The sequence below is a fragment of the Dipodomys merriami genome, unplaced genomic scaffold (genome assembly GCF_024711535.1).
Source record: "Dipodomys merriami isolate MVZ:Mamm:240054 unplaced genomic scaffold, mDipMer1.0.p SCAF_15, whole genome shotgun sequence".
Classification (NCBI taxonomy): domain Eukaryota; kingdom Metazoa; phylum Chordata; class Mammalia; order Rodentia; family Heteromyidae; genus Dipodomys; species Dipodomys merriami.
Window position 1 is genome coordinate 10469051 of NW_027202826.1, and position 17215 is coordinate 10486265.

General features: G+C 43.2%; 1 long non-coding RNA gene and 1 pseudogene across 2 annotated transcripts; both read right to left on the bottom strand.

Annotated features, from left to right (window-relative positions):
- Window positions 1-782: 782 nt before the first annotated feature.
- LOC138826768 (uncharacterized) lies at window positions 783-5904 on the bottom strand. The gene is made up of 3 exons (XR_011371841.1): window positions 5578-5904; window positions 1765-1908; window positions 783-1465 (listed from the first exon to the last, which is right to left on the bottom strand). It is a non-coding gene; the product is annotated as an uncharacterized lncRNA (long non-coding RNA).
- Window positions 5905-14887: 8983 nt separating this feature from the next.
- Window positions 14888-15406, bottom strand: LOC138826769 (large ribosomal subunit protein eL13 pseudogene; annotated as a pseudogene). Its single transcript, XR_011371842.1, has one exon. The product of XR_011371842.1 is annotated as a large ribosomal subunit protein eL13 pseudogene (transcript).
- Window positions 15407-17215: the final 1809 nt, after the last annotated feature.

Sequence of the window (17215 nt, forward strand, 5' to 3'; positions counted from 1 at the left end):
CTTTATTTTTATCCAGAGAAACACTTGATGTATGTCCTGTGTCCTTCCTTCCAAAGGCCGCTCCTGGGTCAGCGTGTGCCCTTCAGAGCTCCATATTTCAAGTGGGCTCAGCCACCACCAGGTTATTTATCCATTTCACATTTTTAATGTCGCTTTGCTGCTGTGATCATTTTCCTGTGTGGTCATTAAGGGAGATAAATTGGAGTGTGAATTTCAGTAGAACAGGCATTTGTCAGTCCCTAAGGGACAGAGATTTTCTCTCCGCTCTGGGTACCGCCTACTTGTGCTATTCTGCTGACTTTCCAAGGAGAGTTTTTAATTAAAACAAAGAAAGTTCTTCAGGCACCGGGGTCATTGCACGTGTCATCTCCCTGGTACATGTGCTGTTACCCCTCCCCCACACTCAGGTCCCAAAATCAGAGCACCGAAGGGGCCTGCCTGACTCCCATCTGGATCACAGGTGCATCGGCGGGAAGCAGGTGCTGGCATTAGCATGGAACTGGCAGCCAAAGGCGTCGCCCTGCTGTGTCTGGCCTCCAGTTCCCAGGGAAGCTCCGTGGAACTGGTCCATGGAGCAGTGGAGGGTCTGGGGGAAGTAGGCCACTATTGCATTAGAAGGAAACACGGGTAGAGAGGGGTCACTGGCCCACATGAGCACCCACAGGGAGACAGCATACTACCTGCAGTACACTGTGCAGGTTATGCATCCATACCACCTGGGTATGAAGCCTCGAACCCTGTGTGATCTGAGGTAGTTCAGTTAACCTCTCTGTGTCTCAGTGTGCAAACTAGGAGTATTAGACAAGACTCTCAGGAAGCTCTTAGTACATGAATGAGGACATGTAAAGAACCATAGAATACGTCGAGGATATTCTTAATGCACAATACATAGCAGCTCATGAGCCGTCAAAAGTTGTGTACTAAATGGATAGAGTGGAAGGAGTCATTGTATAAGGGGTGGTGAGTAGCAGACAGGGCTCTGGGAGACAGACTTGCATTTGAATCTCTTTGCTGGAGCTCATTTCCAGTTTGTGTGGTTACTGGATGTCTCACACCCTCCGTGTGTCTGCGCTGTAAGCTCTGTGAGGACAAAATGGAGGAAGGCAGCTGACGGGGCTCACACAGCGCCAGGCAGGTCACGGGCTCATGATCCTGTGAACGGCTGACCAGGTCCAGCTTCACCTGAGCCAGGTTCACACCAGGGGTTTCCCGGTCAGTGCTGTTCCTATGATTGTTCCTGGTATTTGCTTTAAGCAGCCAGACGGCCCTTGCTGGTTGCTGGGCCTGGGGTCATCAAAGTCATTTGCACAGCCTGTTTTCCTCCAGCATCTCCCTCCTGCTGGAGAGATGCTTGCCGCATAGCGTGTAGGTTTCTGGGTCACACGACAGGTTGCTAGAGCCTGGGCTGCGGTTTTGTTTCTCTACTTGATCCTTGGTCCACGTCAGCTCAGCCTGTCTCTTCCTACTATAGAAAGACAAAATCGGTTCTCTTAAAATCAACAGAGCTATTCCTTGTCTTCTACCACCCCTGTGCACTGCGGAACAATCTTTCCTTCCCGGATGTACTTTGTTGCCTCTTTTTATCCCTGAATGTCATCCATCAGCTCATCTCAGAATGTCCTCCATCAACCCTGACCCTCATCTCCCTCCTCACCCCAGCCCAATTCCTGGTTTTCTGACAAAAACACCCAGATCTCTCCAAGCTCCAGAAAGTGCTTTTCAAATTTCAAAATTTACTGCCCCCTGAAGACTGACCAAGATTACCATATGTGGCTTCTCTTTTCCTCTGATTTGCAAACCACTTATGGGCAGACAGAATCTTCTAGATAAAAGGAGGTCTGTTGACAGTAAGCTTTTAGTTGACATCCTAAGAGCAGCTCCCATCTGTCGAGTGAGGCTGGGTGCTGTCTGTGTGAAGATATAAAGGTATATATGTATAAACCGATCTGTTTTCCCATCTACCTACTTAGCTATGTCTGTTTGATTTGGTCATTCTAACATTCCCAGGAAGTAGCAGTGACAATGGCTCATTTTATCCCTCAACATATTGAAGTTCAGAGAGAAAAGACTTTGACCAAGACCAAGCAGTCAGAAAGGAAAAGGGTCTTTTTCTCATCTATGCATTAACCATTTCGTCTCTAAACTTTCTTTTACTCACTTCTTTAGAAAAGACGTGTTTCTTTGCTTGCCATTTATGAAGTATATATTTCTCATGGTATTAATATTGTGTACGTTATAAAACATCACAGAAATAAATAGAAATTCAAGGATAAGATTCCAATCACAGATTGCAGTCTCTAAATATCATTTTCCACCAAAAAAAGAAGCAGATTCTTGGACACGTGTCTAATTTTTAGTCTTGGAAGTGAATCCCAAACATCTTGTCATGTCGTAAATCAACACTATCAGTTACAATTGGGTCATGTCAAAGGGACTCAGGAACCAGCCCCAAAAGGTTTTCACTGGATAAAAATGGAACATTTGAGAACAACAATTTAGTAAACCATATTTATGTACTTGACTCAGATCATTATCATAATGCTAAAAAATACAGCAGAAATTGCTATAGTATGGGAGCATGCTAGGTTTTTTAAGAACTGGTAAAGAAAAAGAAGTATTTATTCAGCCTTCTGTGCTCAGGGATAGCAATGAACTGAGGAAGAGGGTCTTTTCACGGAACCGTTACAGCTGATAAATGACAGCGCATGGACAGAATCAAGCCGTGTATTTTGTTATTGCTAGGGAATTAAGACATTTGGTGATGATGGTTGTAGATTGCTAACATCACAAATACAGAGACAAGCAGGTACGACGGTCTTTCCATGATGTCTTCTGCCAAAACCATTCCCTTTGCACCTCTTTTAGTCTCGTAAGTCCCTATTTTCAGGGAATATAAGAGACCAGCATGAATGATAAGCAGTGCCACAGAACCAAGATCTGTAAGATCCAGCCTGTTGAAGATTAGCCAAGAGTAACCTGAGTTATTTCACCAAAAGAGTTGTAGAAGTAGAGACTGAGACATTAGTAACAGGATGAATGGATTCTGAGAGCCTTGCAGGACAAGCAAGTAGGTATCCATGGCAATGGAAGGAACCCAGATCCCGATCCAAACAGTACAAGAATTCCTAGGACCATGAAGAACTGGGAACTTTGATCAGCTGTTCAGTTACATGGAGGAATCGGCGCCGATGCTGTGAAAGTATAATAATGATGTGGCTAAGGTTTTCAGGAGAGAAGACTTATTTTTAGATCCATATAAAATATTTATGGTATCTTGGCTTTGCTTCAGATAATGTGGGGAGGAAAGAGACATAGATAAGTGAATGAATGGACTAAAAAAAAGAAAAAAACAACAACAACAACAATAAAAATCTTTTTTTTTTTTTTTGGGTCCGGTAGTGGGGCCTGAACTCTGGGCCTGTGCGCTGTCCCTCAGCTCTTCAGCTCAAGGCCAGCACTCTACCACTTGAGCCACAGCGCCACTCCCAGCTTTTTTTTCTTTTTGCTTATGTGGTGCTGAGGAATCGAACCCAGGGCCTCATGCATGCAAGGCAAGCACTCTACCACTGAACCACCTTCCCAGCCCCAACAATAAAAATCTTAAGCCAGACATGGATGACTCACATCCTAGCTATTTAGGAAGCTGAGATCTAAGGATTGTGTTTTGAAGCTAGCCTAGGCAGAAAAACCTAGGAGACTCTATCTCCAATAAACAACTCCCCAAAAAATGCTCTGGCTCAGGTGGTAGACGCTAGCCGTGAGCACAAAGAAGCTCAAGGACAGTACCCGAGATCTGAGTTCAAGCTCCGGGATCGGCAAAAACAAAAACTTAGCCATGAGTTGAAAATATTGGAAGTTGAGAAATTTATTAGAGTATATATACACATATACACACATTAAGGAATCTGTCATGTGTTTTAATCTGTTTTTTTTTTTACCCCCAATCAATGGTTGGGAATGTGGGTATACAACCCACATGGGAAATGACTGTTCCAATCATGCCATTACCTGTCAACCTGGGGCCCACATGAGCCATGACATCAGAAAGGTCTTTTCCACTCAGGATGGACTTTCTACCCACTAAGGGCCTTCAGAAATAGTTCCACCCTGTTAAACCAGCAGCTGCTAAAACCTGGCCTTGAGGAATTCCTTCATTCGATGCCTCCCTTGTCCTTTTTTTAGAATAATGGAAGGAATCTACTTTTCAATGATCCCATTAGGAGGAAAGATTCACAATATTTAAAGGAGGAAAAAAATCAGGTGTTAAGGGGGCAAAAAAAGGACAAAAATTTTCCTTCTTTAAGACATAACAGCTCTGCCCACTTCCTCAGGCTGTGAAATAATGCAGTTGGCAATGACATTGGGGTGTTCTGTCACATCTCTATAAACTTTCTCTCCCCTGGGCAGTGTTTTACAGTTGTGGCTTCTATGGCCCATTGGCACAGCCATAATTTATTATGTGTTTACATGTTTCACTTACTCAGCTAGGGTGGAAGTGTAGTGAAGCGTTATTATGGAGTGCATCCAGTATGTGTGGGGTGTGTGTGTGTGGTGTGTGGTGTGTGGTATGTGGTATGTGTGTGTGTGTGTGTGTGTTCATTCAAAGACTCAAGGACTGCTGACAAGTTCTGAATATTCAACTCTTCAACTTGTCATAAGTCTGCAGGAGCCTCCTTGGGCTCTTGGTTTAGATCAAATGTGTCCTCTGTTCCCACCTGTACTCCGTTCTCCTTCTCTAAAGAGCAGAACAATCCCAGAGGAAGGCAAGCACCCAAGGACTGGGGGGCTCTTTATTCTTGCTTTATCTTCTAAACCCTCCCATTCCTGGAGGGGCCCGTCACACCAGGTGATAGATTCCCACAGAAGAAATAAGGCAGGGGTCTCACTTCCTATCTTTTATCTCTCCACAAAAGATTCAGCTTCAAACAGCATGACCAAACTAGGACCAGATCCATGACTGTCAGGGCCCAGCCATTCCCCACTCGGTCTCTCCAGGCCCAACTCAGGGTCTCCATCACCAAAAGATGGAAACGATGGCCTTTCCTGCATAGCTCAGCCACAGAGCATGTGCTTCCCATTTACTAGACTGTGAGTTCACTGTCACACTGCAGATGATAGATAGATAGATAGATAGATAGATAGATAGATAGATAGATAGATAGATAGATAGATAGATAGATAGATAGATAGAAAGAAGCAAGCTTAGAAAAATGACCCGCAAGTGATAAGGTGCCACAGATATTTCCAGCAGGGGCAAGAGACCTAGGTCAGTGGTAAAATGCTTGCCTAGCATGCACCCCAACACTGGGTTTAATCTCCAGCACCACGAAATAAATAAACCGACGGTTACCCCCATCCGTGGTCTTCTCCAAGCACTGTGCTCATAAAAGCTTTGGGACCATGAAACAATAAAAGTGGTGTTTTTGCAGTAATAGAAATATAATAGAAATAAAATCATTGGCGATCTCCTGGGCACCAGGCACTCTTTGGAATCTTTTATGTGTCTTAATCCATTTAGCCCGCACCACAAGCCGGTGGCCCTGGGGGGTGGGAGGGGGCCTTGGCTGCCGTGCTCACCGGCTCTGACCTCCCTCTACCTGTCCTGGAGGGCAGGTCACCACCTGGCCAGGCAGCGTCCGCCCTGGCCGTTTGCTAGCCGTCACCTTCGCCTTTTCATGTGCCAGGTGGGGTCAGCAATGTGCCAAAACTCCACGCGGGGGAGAAGGGTCCGATCTGCGGGTCCGATCCGGTATGTGGGTTGGAAGAGAATCAGGAGCTTCAATCCAGGAAGGAAGAAGTGACCCTGAGCTGAGCCACCGCGGGCGCCCGGCCGCGGACAGAGCTGGTCGGGAGGGGGCGCCCGAGAGCACCGTCGGGCTGCGGCGCGTCTGGCTCCCTTTCCCAAGGCCCCAGGGACAGGGAAGGGCTAGGAATTCAATCCTCCGCATTCCAGCCGAGGTTCCTGTGACATAATAAAGCCCTAGGAGGGATCTCGAGTGACTTGTCAGCAGAACCCCCAGAGAGATTTTCTATAGATAGCCAGGGCGTGTCAGGGGCTAGGTCCCTCTCCGCAGAGGAGAGTTCTTTCATGCTGGGTCTGGTGCAGCAGGTGGGGTGGGATGGGTGGGGCTAGGCCGGGAGCTGGCTGGCAAGGAAGTGTGTGTGTGTGTGTGTGTGTGTGTGTGTGTGTGTGTGTGTGTGTGTGTGTGTGTGTGTGTGTGTGTGTGTGTGTGTGTGTGTGTGTGTGTGTGTGTGTGTGTGTGTGTGTGTGTAAGAATTCCAACTATGGCGTTTTAGAGAAAATGTTTAGGTATTTGCCCCGGCTGACCCCACCCCATGGCTGCAAGGAGAGGTCCCCAGCACACAGCCTTTGATGCCAGCTCTGGGAAGATTCCTTGCTTTGTGTCAGACTCTCTTCGGGGAGAGAGATGCCTTGAATGCTGGTGCACCGGGCCCTGCAACTGGAGCTGCAGGTTTCTGAGGACCTCGTTTGCATGGCCAGGAGGCCAGTCCTTGATTTTCTACTAGGGAGAGTTGGAATCTGAAACTGTTTACCTTCCAGATTCCAAATGAGGGACGTTTCTATCAATAACGTCGCCTAAAGACCCGCATGATCGCAGAGAACCTATCATTACTAATATGTATATATATTTCCACCCTGTTTGCTGGTCTAGAGGAATTCTCAGAAGCCATGCATATGTTTTACATAAAATAATAGCTTAGCTGCCAAGGGCTTTAACGATATAATTTCATCATGGGAATCTGGGCTCTTTGGTTTATGCTGCCATTAGAACCCCAAGATAGAATTAATTCATGGAACTGGGACAAGCCCAAGTGCTATTTTGCCTGTTCCTGCTTAGAAGTGAACACCACTATTTTAATTTCCTAAACATCAGTGCTAGGGGAGGAGATGAAGGCAAGCCCGCCTAATATATTCATCAGCTTTGGAATAAATCATTAGAGGCTGTAGATGGTTGTTATTACAAACATGTACATTGGAGTCACAGCCATGTTGGTCTTGGGTTGGGAAGACTTCGGGAAGTTCTATCTGAACCTCCACGTACTCATCCATGGCATATGGCTGTGGGTACCCCCCCACACACACATCAGGGTTTTTGGGAGGATAAAAGCTGTCAGAATGGGGTGGATGAGCTGAATACCTTTGAATAAAGCACTGGAACTATTGATGAATAAATGGCTCCTGGTTCCTGCTCCAGCAAATCATCCTTCAACAGTTCCCTGACACCCTGCAGGTCTAGGAATCTCAGCCACTTCCAGCCAGAAGCTTCTCTTTTTAGCTCCTAAATTCCTCAGATGCTCCACATTTGGTGAATTGTATTGTTCCTAGTCTAGAGAGTGAGCTGTGGCGGCCCCCACCCTGTCCAGAATCCCAGAAGTCCCTCTGAGATTCGGAGAGCACAGCTGCCCGCCCCTGGCAAACCATTTAGAGAACATGAAACAGAACACATTGCAATCGTACAGAGAGGTCTGAGGCGTGGACTGGCCATGTCTGTGGTAGATCTGGTATTCTCTGATAGAGGAATGGAAGTAGGGCTCTGTCCTCCCAGGCCAACCAGGTGAAAAAAGCAAGGGGCTCCTCCAATAGCAAGAGTCACTCCCCGCCCCCCCCCCCAAAGCTTGTGACAGTGCTATGTCATCCAGGTGTAGAAGAGATTCTCTAGGCAGAGCTGTTGGCTAGCAGCAGATCTCAGTACAGAAAGGATGGCTTCAATGCTTACCCTCTGCTCAGTGTTGGCTGTGTGACCTTGAATGACTTCTATGGTGTTTCTGAACTTGTTTATGCTCAGATCTGCAAGAAGAAGAGAATGGAAGCCCCTTATTGGGGAGAAGAATTGGGGCATCCCATGTAAAATGTCCCTTACATAGATTTTGCCCTAGGGTCCAAGGAAATAGGGCTGGATGCCATTTCAGAGAAATGAGTCTTCTTACAATCCATATCTAAGCGAGCTACAGGACCCTGGTCTCCAACCGCAGCCCTCTTGTTGGTACTACTTTTTTTTCTAGATCTTTTTCTAGGTGTACCCACCTGAAATATTCATTATTCTTAACCATCAAGAGCAATAGATCTCTTAGTTAAGTGCATTATAGATAGCCATTCCTATTCACTAGCAGTGAGAAAGGAAATTTTATCCCAAAGATGATTTTTGAAGGGGGTTGAAAATGGGCCATCCTATCTCCAAGCTGGGAACCCTAAAAGCAAAACTCCCAAGTCATCAGAGGTGGAGTCTTTTGTGAGTAACCAAGCGCCTTAGCTTTCTAACAAACAGCTAGGAGCATATATTGGATTTATGCATCCTCAAGCTCTTTCTACTTATTTTATGCAGCTTTTTCTTCTATATGTCTGCTTTCTCTGCAGATATTTTCTTCACACCAGTATGAGGGAGCTGGTCACTATCATTTGTTAGGAATTGTGAATACAGTTGAATTTATTTGCAGGTCAGTTCTGCAGCTGTCAAATGCCCAGAACAGATCTTTGCAGAGAAAGAACCTTAGCTACAGAGGAAAGTAAAGGGAGACTTGCTTGTGTTTGTCTCTAATTCATAGACCATGCCTGTTAAGACCTGTGTAATTTCCCATAGCACCTAGGTTAGTCCTTGCCCGTGATTGGCCTTCCAGAAATAGTAGAGTCTAATTTCAGGTTTAGGAAGGGACTCAGAAGCACATGAATTGGAGGAAAAGGGGCTGCAGAAAATGAATTCTTCTTTTAGCAACCTGTTGTTTGCAATTGACACACCCCAGAGGGTTAAGTATATAGTTTATAGTAAATTATTCAGAGAAAGTATCAATATAAAAGATGCTGCCTAACAGAGCCCCGGGGTTGATAACCACTCTGTTGGACTGTAATCATCACGGAGGCTGAGCCTGTTCTTGATCTGCTTTGTGTCATTCTCAGCACCAGATATAGACTCCAAAGTAAATGCAGTTAGACCTTGATGATGATTCTGGAATAAAAACCCCGCTGGGCTGGGTTTGCCTCCACGTTTATAATAAACTCTCATGCCTCTTTATAAGTCTCTTGGCTATGATAGGCTTCAATTATATAGGCTACTGTTCCTCCTAAACATTTTAACCATTTAAGAATATTTTTTTGGCAGTACTGGGGTTTGAATTTGGACCTTGCATTTGTTGGGTGGATGCTCCCACTAGATTCACGTCCCCAGCCCTTCTTGCTTTAATTTATTTTTTAGGTAAGGTCTTGCTTCTGCCTTGGGACAACCTTGGACCCCCATCATCTTACCTTCACCTCCTGTGTAGCTGGGAATACAGATATACACTAGTAAACCTGAGATAGAGGTTGCTAGTTTTTGGCTAGGCTGGCCTTAAGTCATTCTCTGCCCCCTGCATAGCAAAGTTTGGCCTCTAAGAGAAAAAAATTCTTAAGCCGTGCTGTGATCTCAGCACTAGGGAAGCTGACAATCCTAAAGTCCAGCCTCGCTTGGACTACATAGTGAGACTATCTAAAAAAACAATTACTGGGTACACTTTCAAGTTGAGACTTTGCCTATGATGATTCCAACGGAAAGAAACCTCATTTCATGTGACATCTTCTCTATTGACTTTTTCTGAATAACTTAATCTCCTAATCCTGCCACCTCATTTATTTCGACATTACTGAGTGCTTACTGTATGTGTTAGACATTGCTAGGAATTGGGGATATTATTTGTGAGAAAACTCAAAGAAAACTCATGAAGCTGATAGTCACTGGGAGAGACAGACATAAAACAAATGGCCATACAAATAAAAACACACTCATAAACTTATTTAAGTACTCTGAAGGAAAACAGCGATCTATAGAAATCTAATTAGGGGCGGAGGAGCAGAGAGGAGGCCTGTGGTTATATTTTTAATGTCCTTCGAGAAGCCACATAATGATAGTTACTGTCAATAGAACAATGCTTTAAAATTATTTGTACTTGTTAATCACCACCATATCTCCATACGCGGGAAAATGGAGTTTTCATGTGTTTGAGACAGCTTATTATTTAGTCTAGGACTCCTGGACGCTTTGTTTACTCAGACGTCGAATGCCTTTCGATCTTTAGCCTCTCAGGAAATGAGGACCACTTAGCCACAGACATGCTCATCTTCCGTTGTCTATAGTGGAAAGATCGTAAAGGAAGAAAATGTCTCACTCAGGATTCATTCACATCAACACTAAATGAAGGCCAGAGCAGCAGCCTCCACAAAAGTCAACATCAACATCCACTGATGACCACAGAGAGTTGTTAACCAGTTCTCTCCACTACCTGGTCAAGCAACCTGCTTGGTGTAGATCAGCCTGACCTGATCTACAACAAACCCACACCCAACAGCCAACACAAAGTTCCCAATTGTCTGGTAATGGAAGAGGAGGCAGGGAGGCCCTCTCCAGCTCTGCTGTCATCATCCTTCAACTTAACGTTGTCAATCTCTATTTTATTTCGCAGGGCTAAATTAGGTGATTGCACATTACATCCCAGAAGAAAACATGTATTTCTTCCATAATACCTCCTGGCTATGTAAATGGTTCTACATATTTGATTTGCGTTTCTAGATTATAGTCTTTAACACTTGCTGTCAAGTTCCCCATTGGCAGTAAGATGTTTCAATATTCCAACCCTTTCTGTTTAACCGGGTAGCAATAAATTCAGGCAAGAAGCTGGGACCAGGATGGGAAGGAACCCCTTCAGTAACAGATAGAACAAACAAAGGGCAGATGAAGGATGCAAATTTTGCTTGCATCTGGCGGGATGAGGAGGTGTAGTATGGGGATGTATACAGCCCAGCACTGATGTGGAGTAGAGTTCAATTCCTTATCTGGAGCAGATGTGTAGCACAGGATGGTCTTTGCAGAGATAAAGTGCAGGAAAGCATCCTTGTCAGACAGTCCCAGTGGACCCACAAGTGACCAATCCAGGAAAAGTATTGGCTGAGGTCACTAAGCCAGGCAAGAGGATGAAATCATCCCGGAAAGAACCAGGAGCCTTAGTCTGAAGCTAAAGAGCTAGAGAAGAAGAGGAGGTGGAGGAGGAAGGTCCTAGGACAGGACTCTCAGGGGGCTGGCTAGTTCCTGTAAACAATCCCTGTGTGGCAAGATGAACTGTTTTCAGGAAACAAGTGCAAGTGCATGTTGGTCTAGACACACAGGAGAATGTGGTCCTTTTTGCAAAAGGACATCTTACCTTGCAAATGGTTTGAGCTTCCCATACATTTTCATCCGAATACTTCAGATTTATTTTAAATCCAACTGCATTTCCAACATTGTTTTTAGAGATAGCACCAGAGGATCTTCCAAATATGTACGTTGCACATTTATCTACCAGGTGGGTGCTTTCTGTTTTTATTTAGATCTCCCTCAAACTCTGAAATAGGATTTGAAATGATAGAGGACTCAAACATAACTGGTGAGGAAGAGCAGGTGGAATATTGCCACGTGCTCACACCATGCTACCTGGCCCTGTCCCCTCCAGGATCCCTGGGGCAGGCAAGTACCTGTGGCTGGATGACCCAAGTTCACATAGCGGCTCCACCCACCAACCATGGGTCAATGTGAACTGGGTCATGACCCTTCACCTGTCTGAGCCCCTCCTTTCTCTTGCTTTATTGAGAATATTTCTGTGTATTTTGTCATCTGTTTTGGTATTTTTTTATGATGTGATGGTGTACCAGGTTTCTGGGACTTATAGTCAAAATATTAGCAGAGTGATTCATGAATATGATTAAATATCAAATTGTCCAAAGGCTTTATGATGTAAAAAAAACCCACCCCCCCCCTTGGCCCACCCCTTCCCACCCTAATTCTACTTTCCACAGATGACAGTTTCTGTTTTTAGTGCTCCTTGTAGTCTCTCAATGATATGTTTACAGGACTGTGTCATGATCAACAATCTTAGAAGACATTACGTAGCTGCTTCCATCCAAGGTAGATGCTATTTTAATTCAGGTCTCTTACTCTGCAGGTTTGAAACTTAAGTTTCTCTGTGGTGGCTGTGACTATAAAGAACAACCTAATTCTTGTTCCATCAACAATTAATGATACTTTTATCTTCTTATTCTATAAGACAGAAGAATAATTTTACTTTCTTCCCTTCACCCCAAAGTACTATCTATTCTATAACCACAATTAAATTTCCTCTGTTTTGTTTATGGGTTGATTCTAAAAACTGAAAACCAAGACACAGTGCTTAGATCATGTCTATGTAAACACTGTTAATCACAGAGTGAGGGAGCCGTGATTATACTTCTTCTCTCTAGGTGCAATGTCCTGACCTGAGTGCCGCTCAAAGTAAAGTGTCTCTGGAACCAAGAACAAGTCATCTTGTTTCTCATGCTCATTCAATTGTTAAAATAAGGTTACATTTTGATTGACTTTAATTTCTATTTAGGTTATGACTGAGTTACATCACTTTTTTGTTTTCCCTGGAGTTTCTGGTTGCTTTTATTTTTCTTCTCAATAAAAGGAATAGGCATGCCTTCATTATCCATAACCAGCTTTTATGCCTAGGAATCTATTCCTTCCTTCCTTCCTTCCCTCCTTCCTTCCCTCCTTCCCTCCCTCCTTCCTTCCATCTTTCTTTCTTTCTTTCTTTCTTTCTTTCTTTCTTTCTTTCTTTCTTTCTTTCTTTCTTTGGTTAATGTGTTTCTTAGAGCCCATTGATATTCAGTTTCAATTTGAACAAACCATATGCTAAGTCAGCTGAAAATTGGCATCCATAGTGGCTCAAGTCTATAATTCCAGCTACTTTGGAGGCAGGGATCAGTGGATCATGGTTTGAGGCCAGACAGAAGAGAAAGAAGTTCAAGAGATGCCATTTCAACCAATGGCTGGGTATGTTGGCCCTTGCCTGTCATCCCTGGTAACAGGGGAGAGCACCAGTAGGAGAATTAGCAGTCCAGGAAGGGTGAAAATAAAGTAAGACCCTACCTTAAAACAACTAAGGGAAAAGGGGGCTGAGTGTGTGGCTCAGATGGTAGAGGACCTGTCTTGCAAATGAGAAGGCCTGAGTTTGATCCCTAGTACCACTGGAATCCATACACTCAAATAACTTCTTCTGCAGGTAAATATAGAAGTAAAAGTTCATTTGTAAGCTTGTGGAACTGAGTTTGTTATACATTCACCTTTAAATGCTAGACATAGAATTGTAGTTTCAAAATAACTGGTGCTCAGAGCTTTTAATGTCAATGCTGAGTTTTGGTATCTGTGGTTGTAAAGTAGAAATACTCACCTGATTATCTTACCTTTTCAGGGGAATTCTTCTTCTTTTTTTTAATACTCTGGAACCTTGTAACATCTTCTGGTCCCCGGGGTTCTGAAATTCCACAATGAGCATGTCTGAGAATTTTTTTTTTTCTGAAAGCTTGGTAGCCCTTGTTCTGTGAAAGCAGCAGGCCCCTTTTTCTACTGTTTCCTTTGGCCTCTATTCCCTTTGGTTTTCATTATTCTCTGTTTGGACTCTTAACAGTCAATACGAGAATTGATCGGTGCCATCTGTTCTTTGTATTTTCCATCTTCTCTTTTCCCTGTGTGCTGATTTTCCCCAACTTTATATATTCCATCCTTTTCTATTAAATTTGAATTTTGTAATCATTTCTTTTTATTCCTGCTTTATTTTCTTGACTTTTGATCTCCCTTCCCTTTCTTTCTCCTTCCTTCTTTCTCTCCGGAATTTGCTTGGAACTCCTTTTATGTTCTTTTAACACCCTGTTTCTATTATCTCTTACTCCGGTGTAAAAGTCTGGGAGACCGACGGTCACTAGGTTGAGTTTGTCCCCATATTTTAGATTTGGTAAAGTGCACCTTTGCATTATGACTGACCTATAATTCCTATGAATGGCTTGAAGTAATAATTGATAAAGGAGTTCTTCTAGGGCAGGAAGAAAAGCCTATCTGAAATTTCTAAAAAGAATTAAAAGTCAACTTCTCTCCTGCTAAATTCTTTAGAGTTTGAGCTGGTCTTGAGCTAAACAGCAAAGAGCAGGCTTCCTGGCATTAAGGCCAACGTCCAGTCAGAGAATTTCTGTCTGTTTAGCAGCTGAATGTCCTAAATATCAGCTCTATTTGCAATGTGGATTGTAACAGTCTGTCTGACTCCCAAATGTTAAGGTAAATGATAAATCTGTTAATGTCAATAAAGAGAGTTAATAACTATTTTGATTTTTTTGCTGGTAGATAGTTATGCTTTTTCTTAATACCACTTGTAGCAGGATATAATACCCAAAATTGGGCCAGTACAAAGAGATAAACATAAACTCAAATATCAGAAGTATAACACTAACCAGTCAGAGCAGACAGAGAAGAGAGAAAGACCCAAATAGCAGTGTCCAAAATGCAGGAATGACAAATTCAAATATCAGATACTGACAGTCTCCAAAAAGAAAAGCAAGTGAAAGGTGTGGGTTTGTAAGATTCTGATGAAATTTAAACAGTACTATAGATGTAGTATTATAGATATTTTTCTGATCTATCTTGCTGTTAATCATATAAAGGTAATAGCTAACGTTTTATTTCTGTGTGCCATGGACTATATTAATTACATTAATTAGTTGATTCTCTACCACAAACTTAAGATGTTATTTTCAGATATGAAAACGTCAGCCACATTACCTAACTGTGTTTCCTCTGAGAAGCTTTCACTTGCTAAGGATTCGAAATATGAAAATATTGTGTATGTGTGTGTGTTTGATTTAGATGTCTTCTTTATTTTAATTGACAAATAAGCATTTCTTATCATGTACACTTGGGCATTTTAAAATAGATATGCAGTACATTTTGGAATAGCTAAATTGAGCTAATTAACATAAATTAGTTCACATTTTTTTGCAGTGAGAACATTTAAAATCTACTCAATAATTTTCTTTTTCTTTTTTCTTTTTTAGTTTTCCTGAGGGTTTATTACAATACTCAAACATATCTTTATTTTTTCTTCTCAACATCTTGTGCTGCAGCTTCCTTGGCTCTTTTAGCTCGGATACCGAAGAGCTGGGCATTGGCGCGGGCCATGCAAAGACTGGCAAAAGCCTTGAAGTTCTTCTCCTCCTCTGTGATAGCTCTGGCCTTCTCCTTTTTGTAGACGTTCAGGATGGGCATCACCGGTCCTGTCAGCTGTGTGGCCAATTTGAGTTCTTCAGTAGAGCTGTCTCCCTTCTTGGGGGCCGAGGGCTTCCTGGGGAAGAGGAGGAGCTTGGAGCAGTACTCCTTCAGCCGCTGCACATTGGCCTGCAGGGACTCGGTGGACTTATTCTGCTCCGGACGCCGGGCGTGGGGCGATGCGGCGCGCTTTGGCCTGCCGGGCCTTGCGTCTGCCGCTGCCAGGCCTTGTGGAAGTGGAGCTTCAGGATCATGCCATTCCGGCTGGGCGCCATGGCTGCCTCCCGTGCCGGGGAACAGCCGAGCAGAAAGTACTCAATAATTTTCAAGCAAAGATTGTTCTTAACTCTAGTCACTTTGTGCCTCTGCCTCCAGTAGAGCTGGGACTACAGGTTTGCACAACCACGTCTAGCCCTGCGAATGTTGGTTTTAATGCCTTGTTCGGAGTCAGTTCACTTTAGTTTCAGTATGGATTTGTGATCTCTGTTCATCAGAAGCCTTGGCCTGCAATTTTCTTTTCCTATGGTGTCCTCATCTGGCTTTGATATCAGCATAATACTGATTTCATGAAATGAATTTGGAAGTATTTCTACTGTCAGTACTTCTGAGAGACTTGAAAAATGATCTGCATTACTTCTTTAAAGCTTTAGAGGAGTTTGGCAAAGAAAACCATAAAGGCTAGGGTTTTTTCCTTCGATGGGAGACTGTATCACAAATTCAATTCAACCTCCTTGCTCATCATTGGTCTGCTCAAATTTTCTGTTTCTTCATGTTAGATGTTTCTGGAAATGAATCCATTTTGTTCTATATTATTCAATTTGTTACTCTAGAAATATTCATAGAAATCTCTCAGGATCCTTGGCATTTCTGTGGCCAGTTGTGATGTCTCCTGTTTCTTCTTGTTAGTACCCTGGACTCATTTATGGTGCAATATGATTCAGATCATACAACTGCACTTATGGGAGATAGATGCTTTGTGCCCGTTGCCCTAATTATTACTAACTTCCTTCACATTCTCAAAAGTTCCCCACTTAGATAATAGATGATAAATTACATGGCTACTCTAGTTGCTTTTTCTTTTTCTTTTTTGTTGGTTGTAGGGCTTGAACTCTGGGCCTGGGCGCTGTCCCTCAGCTCTTTAGCTCAAGGTGAGCGCTCTTCTGCTTGAGCCACAGCACCATTTCAGGTTTTCTAGTGGTTTATTGGAGATAAGAGTCTCATGGACTTTCCTGCCCGGGCTGGCTTTGAACCACGATCCTCAGATCTCAGCCTCCTGAGTAGCTAGGATTATAGGCGTGAGCCACCGGTGCCTGGCAAGTTGCTTTTTCTTTTCTCTCTCATTCTCTTTTTTTTCTTCCTTCTTTCCTTTTTTCTCTCTCTTTGTCTCTCTCTTTCTTTCTTTTTAACTTTGCTGTGTACCCACATTGTCCTCCAATTTACAGTCTTAGTCTGTTTTTTAATTATTTCTATTTCTTTAAGTGATAATTTATTTTAACATCCATCAATGAATATCAGGTCATTTAATATTTCAGAATGAGGAGTTAGGAGTCAGGAGTTGTAGATATAATGATATTGTTTATTGGTGGTGAACTGCTCTAGATATGATAGGTAGGAACTGATGCTTACTCTGGAGGTTCTTAAAAGAATTGAAAGGTTGATGTACTCTATGACACAGACATGACTACAGTTATTGGTACCAATAGACCTATCAGTGGTCTCAGGTTTCAGACCATTTGTGTGACTTGTTTAGAGACAGATGGTGGTGGTAGTTCCCTGGCTTTAAAGTGTTTTGAGTGTGGGAGGGACACATTTTTCACTATCTTGTTTTTCTAGCTCGGGGTCCTCTCTTCTGCCTCATCTGTCCCCTTAAATCCCAGACCTCTCCCAATTATTCTCAGTGCATTAGCATCCTTCACTCCAAAGCCCACCAAAATTTCTTACATGCACTTCATGGTTGCCAAAAATTTTGCTAAAAGCTCCATTTGCTAATATGATCTTATGATGCATTGTCCTTTTGAAAATCTAACTAATGAGACTTTTTAGAAAATCGCTAAGATACCAAAAATGAGAACTGTGAAGGTGGTTTATAAATGGTAGCAAGCTATTCAAATGTCAGATACTATTAC